The 8417-nt window shown below is 40.2% G+C and overlaps 1 long non-coding RNA gene across 1 annotated transcript; it reads right to left on the reverse strand.

The window, feature by feature from the left end:
- Positions 1-5409: 5409 nt before the first annotated feature.
- LOC140011499 (uncharacterized) lies at positions 5410-7919 on the reverse strand. Its single transcript, XR_011818685.1, has 3 exons — positions 7729-7919; positions 6310-6368; positions 5410-5581 (listed from the first exon to the last, which is right to left on the reverse strand). It is a non-coding gene; the product is annotated as an uncharacterized lncRNA (long non-coding RNA).
- Between the last annotated feature and the right edge of the window lie 498 nt (positions 7920-8417).

Here is an 8417-nt window from a genome sequence, read left to right on the forward strand (position 1 = left end):
AACCCCGCTTTTGAATCTCGATTTACTAGAAATCTAGACTCGTACTTGTGAAATTTTCTTAGATTGTACTAACGTGCAATCTTTCTTGATACTTAGAGGTTTTAAGTAATATTGAGTGGCAATTCATTATTAAATGCTCAGGCACTCAAGAGGACCTCCAAGAGGATCTCACGGGAAACGCCCTAAAACAAACGCTTGTGCATTGCTACTTGAATCACTTGGTAAGTGTCAAGTGTATGAATACTTGATACATACTTAATTGTTATAATTGATTGGAGATTTCAAAAATGGAGACGAGTGTGTACTTTACCGCACTTGTTCTTATTTGAAATGAATGACTCATGATTAAATTGATTGAAATGGAACAAATGAATTATGAATACTTGATTGAATGAAATGAAATGATTGGATGCTTGAATGAAATGAAATGATATGCTATGGCTGCATATGTCACTGGAATGAATCTCCTCGACTTACAAATGTCAATTGGGGGACGTCCAATTCTCACTGGCCAACCTTGGACTCGAGCCGGTATGGGTTTGGTCGGGCTCCTTGGTGAATCATGAAAAAATATAAGGTTGACCTACTGAGAGGTCTTGCTTGGCATACTCGAGCAGTATCGCCTCAAATAAATGACAGGCGGACCCGGTATAGGGGTATGTAATGGTGAACGGGGACATGATAAGTGTGGTTCTACGGACTATAACCTACCTGATTGACGGAGTGTCAACTCGTGGAGGTTCTTGATCGTGTAATGAAAAAATAACTCCTGAGAGCTCCAATATTCTTGAATTATTTTTGTTTACTTTTCTTGCTCGCATTGTCATTTACTCGAATGTTATCGTTTTACTCGTTAATTGGGATTGTTACTTGGACAATGTGCTTGCGTATATGTTCTTGGCCTCACGAGCGATTGCTCACCCCGTAGATTTATTTTTCCTTAACAGGATGGGATTTGGAGTAAAACTCGAAGAAACCCATGGGATATACTTTTGTTTTAGAGTTTCAATGTACTTGACTAGACCTCTTGGTTGTGTATATTTTGGAACTGATGTATCTTTTGAGAACCGATGTAAAGATTGGATGATTGTTATATATTGTTAAATTCGAACATTTTCGCATTTGCTTACCTTACATCGTATTAATGGCTAGTATTGTATTAAGTTTGAATGAAAAGTGTACAGAGTCCTGGCGAGAGTTGGACAGGCGTCCCGCGGATACCCTTTGATTCGCCTTAGGGAGAAGTTGAGCCGTCACAGTTGGTATCAGAGCGCTAGGTTAGAGATCTATATGGGTGACATATTGGAAACTCTACCTTTAAAATTTGAGATAGGATGACTGAATCATACCTTAAGTGATATTTGGGCGAACTAGTGACTAAATTAGGCATGCCCTAGGTGATATCTGAGCAAGTTAGTGATTAAATTTCTAACCCGAAAAATATAATTATTTTGCAGAGATGGAAAATGAAAATGGGACTCCGGCAGCTAATGGGAATGGCCATGCTAATGGTCATGTAGAACCTCTTAAGCTTATTTACTACCAAACTCTCGGTGGAGGGGTTCGAGTGCGTTACTCACCCTCTGATAGATACCCTCGATATTCGTGTAGGTTAACTTTTGCCTATCCGAACCACCTCGTGCTAGATTTGGACGACGAGGGTCGGCAGTTGGTGATTACCAACTTAGACTTACAGGCGAAAGTGGACGAGTTGAGACAAAAGATTAGTACTCAGGGAGAGAGGATTGCGGAATTCGAGGTGGTAGTGGAGGGCGAGGTGGCTACTGCTGCAGTCACTCCTGAGGAGTTCCAGAGGACTAGGGCTCGACTCACTAGATTAGGTGAGGAGATCCGCGATCGGGCTTCCGAGATCATGGCTGATGCCATTGAGATGATAGAGGGGGTGTCGGATATTGTCCAGAACCCGGTTCAGGGGAGGATTTAGAGGAGGATCCGAAGGAGGATCTTGAGGAGGAGATTCCTACTGCTAGTCGTACTGTGGACTAAGTCCCTAGTGATTGACTCTTTTGACCCTTTTGACTGGTATAGTTAGGATTAACAGGGGTGATACTAAGTGTTGATGCCATTATATTTTGTATGACTGTGTGGCCTATTTCTGTGGCACTTGCTTTTACTTTAGTCTTTTGTGACTAAAAGTACTCTTGTAGCACCTGTGTGCTATATTTTTGTGATTTTTCGTATGACTTGCTAATTGTATGGATCTTGACATGTTAATGAATGTAAATTATTATTATTTTCAATGTTTTCGTGATTGGTTCTTGTTTTAAGTATTTTCTCGCATAATTGATTCATTTCTTGTACTAGGCATACCTAGAATAATGGAAGGACGAAGGAGTGGTCGAGACCGTGGGCGAGAGACTAGACAGGCCCAACCTCATGGGGATGAATAGGGATCGGCAATTGGACCGATGCAGGGACAAGAAAATATTGAGGGTAATCAAGTGGCTACTGCCATTAATAGGATGACTGATATCCTACAGCGTTTGGCTGATGGATAAGGTTTTGGACCGCTTAACCAACCTGGGAGACAGGATAGAGGAGAGAATAGAGCTCTAGAGAGATTCTTGAAGTTTAACCCACCTAAATTTATTGGTGAACCCGATCCTGAGGTAGCAGAGAATTGGTTGGAGAGAATGACCAACATATTCGCCGCTCTAAACTATACTGAGGATAGGCGAGTGAATTTTGCTGCTTTTCAATTTGAGCGAGTGGCTCGTGTTTGGTAGGATGTGGTAAGGGGAAAGTGGGAGAGAGCCCAAACCCCTTGGATTTGGGAGAATTTCACGAGAGAGTTTAATGAGAAATTCCTTCCGTCTTTGATCCAAGAAAAGAGGGAAGATGAGTTCATCAAGTTGAAACAAGGGACCTTTAGTGTAGCGGAATATGAAAGGAAGTTCGCTAAACTTTCTAAATATGCCCCTGAATTGGTAACGAATGAGTGAAAACGGATAAAACGGTTTGTACAGGGACTTAATGTGAAAATCCATGAGGGTTTAGCCGCAACCCAAATTTCTACTTTTACTGAGATTCTAGAGAAAGCACAAAGGGTTGAAAGTGCGAGAATGCAAGTTAAGAACTTTCAGAATAGAAAGAGGAACTTTTCTAGTCGTACATTTGGACATACTAGTAAGAGTTCATAGCCTTCCAAAATTAAAGAGCTATGGGAGGAATAAAAATTACAAGAACTTCTAGGGGAGCTTTATCCAGAGGAGGGCGTGGAGGACCGGTTCAAGTTAGGGGAGTCTTCTAGTGGTTTGGCAGTGACCCCTCAAGTTACTTGTGGGTACTGTAGTAGACCCAACCACGCTGAGAATGACTGCTGGAGGAAGTCAGGGAAATGTCTGTTTTGTGGTAGCACTGAATACCAAGTCGCGAGTTGTCCGAAGGCGCCAAAAATAGGAGATAACATTCAAAAGCCAGAAAAGTCAACCTCAAAGTAGACCAGAACTGGAGGGAGCCGACCTAAGGTACTGGCGAGGGTTTTTGCACTGGTCACCAACAGATACCTGATGCGATTGAGGTGATTGAAGGTACAATTCCTATTTTTCACCGCTTAGATAAGATTTTAATTGATCCGGGTGCGACTCATTCTTTTGTAAATCCTAATTTTATGAGTGGAATAGACTTGAAACCAATTAAATTACCTTATGACTTGGAGGTTAAAACGCCCACTGGGGACCAAAGTCTAATCGCTAACTTGGGGTATAGAGATTGTGAGATCTGGATTGGAAAACGAAAATTATTGACCGATCTGATAGGTTTAGCGATTAACGTATATGATGTGATCTTAGGGATGAAGTGGTTAACCGGTTACAATGCTCAGTTGAATTGTAAGACGAAAATAGTAGAATTGTGCATTCCGAAAGAGGCAACCTTGAAACTGGACATAAGGGGTAGATAAGTCTCGTCTGCACTTATCTCAGGGATTCGCGCCAGGAAAATGTTAAGTAAAGGACCTCAAAGATATTTGACTTTTCTAATCAACACCCCTAGTGATAAAGTAAGACTGGAAGACATGTCTGTAGTGAAAGATTACCCGGATATTTTTCCTGAAGAGTTAGAGTCCTTACCCCGGAAAGGGACAACTTTTAAGATTGATGTGATTCCGGGAGTAGCACCTATCTCTAAGACGCCATATCGGATGGCTCCAGCCGAACTGAAGGAATTGAAATTGCAACTGCAGGACTTGTTGGAATTGGATTTTATAAAAGAGAGTGATTCACCATGGGGAGTCCCAGTCTTATTCGTTAAGAAGAAAGATAGAAATTTGAGGTTGTGTATAGATTACAGAGGCTTAAATAATATTACAATTAAGAATAAGTCTCCGTTGCCCCACATTGATGAATTGTTTGACCAATTGCAAGGGGCGGTAGTATTCTTCAAATTGGATTTGAGACAGGCTTATTATCAATTGAGGATTTTGGAGAAAAATATACCCAAAGACTGCTTTTAACTCGAAATATGGACACTTTGAGTTTGCAGTAATGCCATTCGGATTAACGAATGCACCTGCTATTTTTATGGATATGATGCACAGGGTCTTTAAGTCTTATCTAAACCAATTTGTGATGGTCTTTATTGATGATATCTTGGTGTACACTAAGAATGTGGAGGATCACGAGAAACACCTGAGAATTATTTTACAAACCCTGAAGGAACACCAATTTATGCTAAATTTAGCAAATGTGAATTTTGGTTGAAAGAAGTGACATTCTTGGGGCACATAATTTCTAAGGATGGGATAAAGGTGGATCCAGCCAAAGTTGAAGCTGTTTCAAAGTGGAAACGATCGAAAAACCCTACTGAGGTTCGAAGCTTTATTGGGTTAGCAGGGTATTCCGAATATTTATCCTGAATTTTTTTTGGATTGCTGGACCCATGACTGAATTGACCAAGAAAAATGGGAAGTTTATATGGAGTCCTAAGTGTAAGGACAGTTTCCAAGAGTTAAAGAGACGTTTAACAAGAGCGCCTGTATTAGCTCTACCGAATGGAAAATATAGTTTTGTGGTCTATACAGATGGTTCTAAGGAAGGATTGGGATGTGTTTTAATGCAAAATGACAAGGTGATAGCATATGCCTCTAGGAAATTGAAACCGGATGAAGGAAACTACCCAACTCATGATTTGCAATTGGTAGCTGTAGTGTTTGCTTTAAAGAAATGGAGGCATTACCTAATTGGAGTGGCATTTGAGATTTTTACTGACCACAAAAACCTTAAATATTTGCTTTTTCAAAAGGAGCTGTGTGACGACCCCACCTCCCCCTAAGGCATACCAAAGGGTTCGGCGGACCGCCTGCCCAGCTCTCGCCAGGACTCACTCACTATCTCAATCGAGTCACGTACACACATTCATGAACCATAAATAACATTCCCAATTCAAGCTTATAATTTACATTAATAGAAATCGAAGTACGAAGTCTCAATACACCAAACTAGATCAAAACGAATACAATCCAAATACAACATGTTCCATCCGAGGAATAGCGTGAGTACAAGTCAAAATCAAACAGCTAGTCTATGCTAGACTTTACATATCTCACACCTCGCTCGTACCCCTGAAAGGAAAACAAATGGAGTGGAATGAGCTAAAAGCCCAGTGAGGTTCCAAATAGCAAATTGACCATTATTTATAAGTACGAGTTTTCGATATAGCAAAGTAACGAGCATAAAGTGTTCATAAATGTGAACAGTAACACGTCAAGTAGAAATCTTAAAATGAGCGAATGTAGAAAATTTTTCAAAAGAAACAATAATCCAATAAACAATAACTACTCCAAAGTATAAGGATACGGATGACTCTCAGGAGCCAAATTCCCATTACATTACTAGAAGCTTGATCCCGTAGTAGTTGACACTCCGTCAACTTTCAAGTAAGTAACCAATCCAGTAGAACACCACTTAAACGACTCTCCGTCCACCGTTCAACCCCCAGCTGGGCCCAAAATCCTCAAGAACACGGGTGGTAATACTCGAGTATACCGATTAGTCGAGGAGATATCACTCCACTCGACAATACAAGAGACCCAGGGTTCGTTACCCAATCGACCAAGCCCTTGCCGGCTCGACTAGAGTAACTCGCCACAGGGTTTCTGGAATTCCAGGAAGTGCGCGCATCATAAACAAGTATATCAAGTCAATTGCAACAATAAACAAGTATATCACGTAAGGGCAAGTGCGATAAAGTACACTCTTGCCCTTACAATTCACGTATATAACATGTAATCAGATTGGTCACGTATCAAGTTCAAGTATCAAGTTCAATTCGGTATTTGAAAGCACTCACCCAAAAGATATAGTGCTACTGGTCACTTTCAGGTTATACTCCGAGTTCGGAGTCCAAATCTGCGATAAAACTCAATTTGAGAACTTTGAAACATGACTAGAGTTCGAAACTTAGACGTTTCGTTCAATAAGAATCAAGAAATTGAAATTCACTTGGAGAATACTCGTGAGATACTCGCTCACTTTTTAAATGATAAAAATTTGTAACATTTATACTTGAAATGGTCATGCGAGTCGAAAGTACAAGGGAAAACGTACTTTGAGCAATCATTATTTCATTTCTCAAGGGTACAAGTTCGGCCAAGTCCTTACTTATATACCTCGAACAAGAAGACTCAAGTTCCCTAGATGGTTCAAGTACTATTCATATCAACTCGACCCAAGTCGCAAGTGTATTTATATAGTCCTCGAGCGTAAATTTGGGCAGCATGCCCTTTGTGTTTACCTAATTTTTCCAGCCATTTAGGCTTCATTATTTTTCTTCAACAACAGCCCAACAACATACATATCAGCAATTTATGTCAAGAGCCGTTCCATAGGCTCACAATATCATAACAACAAGAACCGCATCAAGTACAAGTGCAGAAATTCAATGTGGCACAAGACAGATTTGATGTATACAAGCGGAAATAACTTGTCTGAGGCTACGCTTATCGGATTAAGACGAAACCTATGCCGTTTCGAAGCTAAGACACAAAGCTACAACATTCATGAAGGTCACTTAGTCCATTTCCTAATGTAACTTAGTCAAAATCTCAGACTACTAAACCAGAAACCAATTCATCGGCTGTTTAAACGCATTATGCTGTAGCGGACCTAACTCAGTGTACACAAGTCCGAATCAGGTTTTCTTTGAGGCATTTTAAAGCTACTTCAGAACACTACAACTTTTATGTTTTGGCCCAGAGCTAAATCAGAATGGATCCTGATCAAAAATCGTGATAAACTGGACTGAACTGAAGAAACGGACTGCTGGGAAATTCTTAAAACAGTAGGGGTATTTTGGACTTTTCACGTTCTACGTTGCTCCGATTGAGCTGAAATTTTATAGGAACCTATAAAACATCATTGCCTACAACTTTCCTTCTTTGACCCAAGGCCAAATCGGCCTCTAACACATAGATACAAATTCGGACAGAAGTGATCAAGAATTTTCCAGAAATCTGGAATTTGTAGTTTCTAGTGAAATTTTCCCTAATTTCTCACTCCAATCACTCCCAAAACACCTTATAAAACCTCAATGGTAACATACAAGTATCACACATCAAGTTGGGCAGAAATTCCACAGCCCTAGTTCATCAATTAAATTGGGGAAAAACTTCTACACATGCTAGCATCCATGAATCCACCACCAATCAAGCTACTAAGCTTACTTTAACCATGATTGAAAGAGAAAGTTAGAGAGATATCATCCTCTTACCTTGATTTGAGTTCTCCAAGGGTAGCCCAAGCCTTCTCTTTCCAAAATTTCACCACCAAACACTAGCTAATCACTCAAGGAGAAGATTAATCGGTTTGGTTTGGTTTGATTCTTGCTTTATAGATGAATCCAAGAAGAAATGAAGAGGTTTCTCTCTTATTCTTCCTCTCTCCCTCTCTCGGCTCTTAGCAGCAGAAATGAAGGAAAAATGGGGCTTAACTTGTCTTATAAGAGAGTAAGAGAATTAGGACTAATGGTGTCCACAAATCTTGGCCAACACTTGGACTAATCTTGACCACAAAATTTTCTTTCTCTTGCCTTGCCTTTGAGCCACACATTCGGTCAAGCTATCATCATGAGGGGGAAGATATTTTGCTCAATTAGTAATGAGCTTATACAGTAAGAAAGTGGTGGTCAAGTGGTGCGTTCAAACGGTAGAGCGCGGGACCCGCCGGTTGGCGCCGTTTTTCTTAAAACTCACGTACTAGGGTTTTTACTTCCCATTCACTAACTTTATACCATTGCTACTAATCACATATTATTTCTCACTCAAAAGTCACTTTTAATCTCCAAATTTAATCCTTACTCTGTACCGAAAATTCATCCGGCGAAAAATCGCGAAAACCCTAATTTTGCTCCAAACTTGAAACCGAAGCGTAAAACCTTATTTTCTAGGTTTATTTACACTT

Source organism: Coffea arabica, chromosome 7e (assembly GCF_036785885.1).
Source record: "Coffea arabica cultivar ET-39 chromosome 7e, Coffea Arabica ET-39 HiFi, whole genome shotgun sequence".
In the NCBI taxonomy this organism is placed as follows: Eukaryota; Viridiplantae; Streptophyta; class Magnoliopsida; order Gentianales; family Rubiaceae; genus Coffea; species Coffea arabica.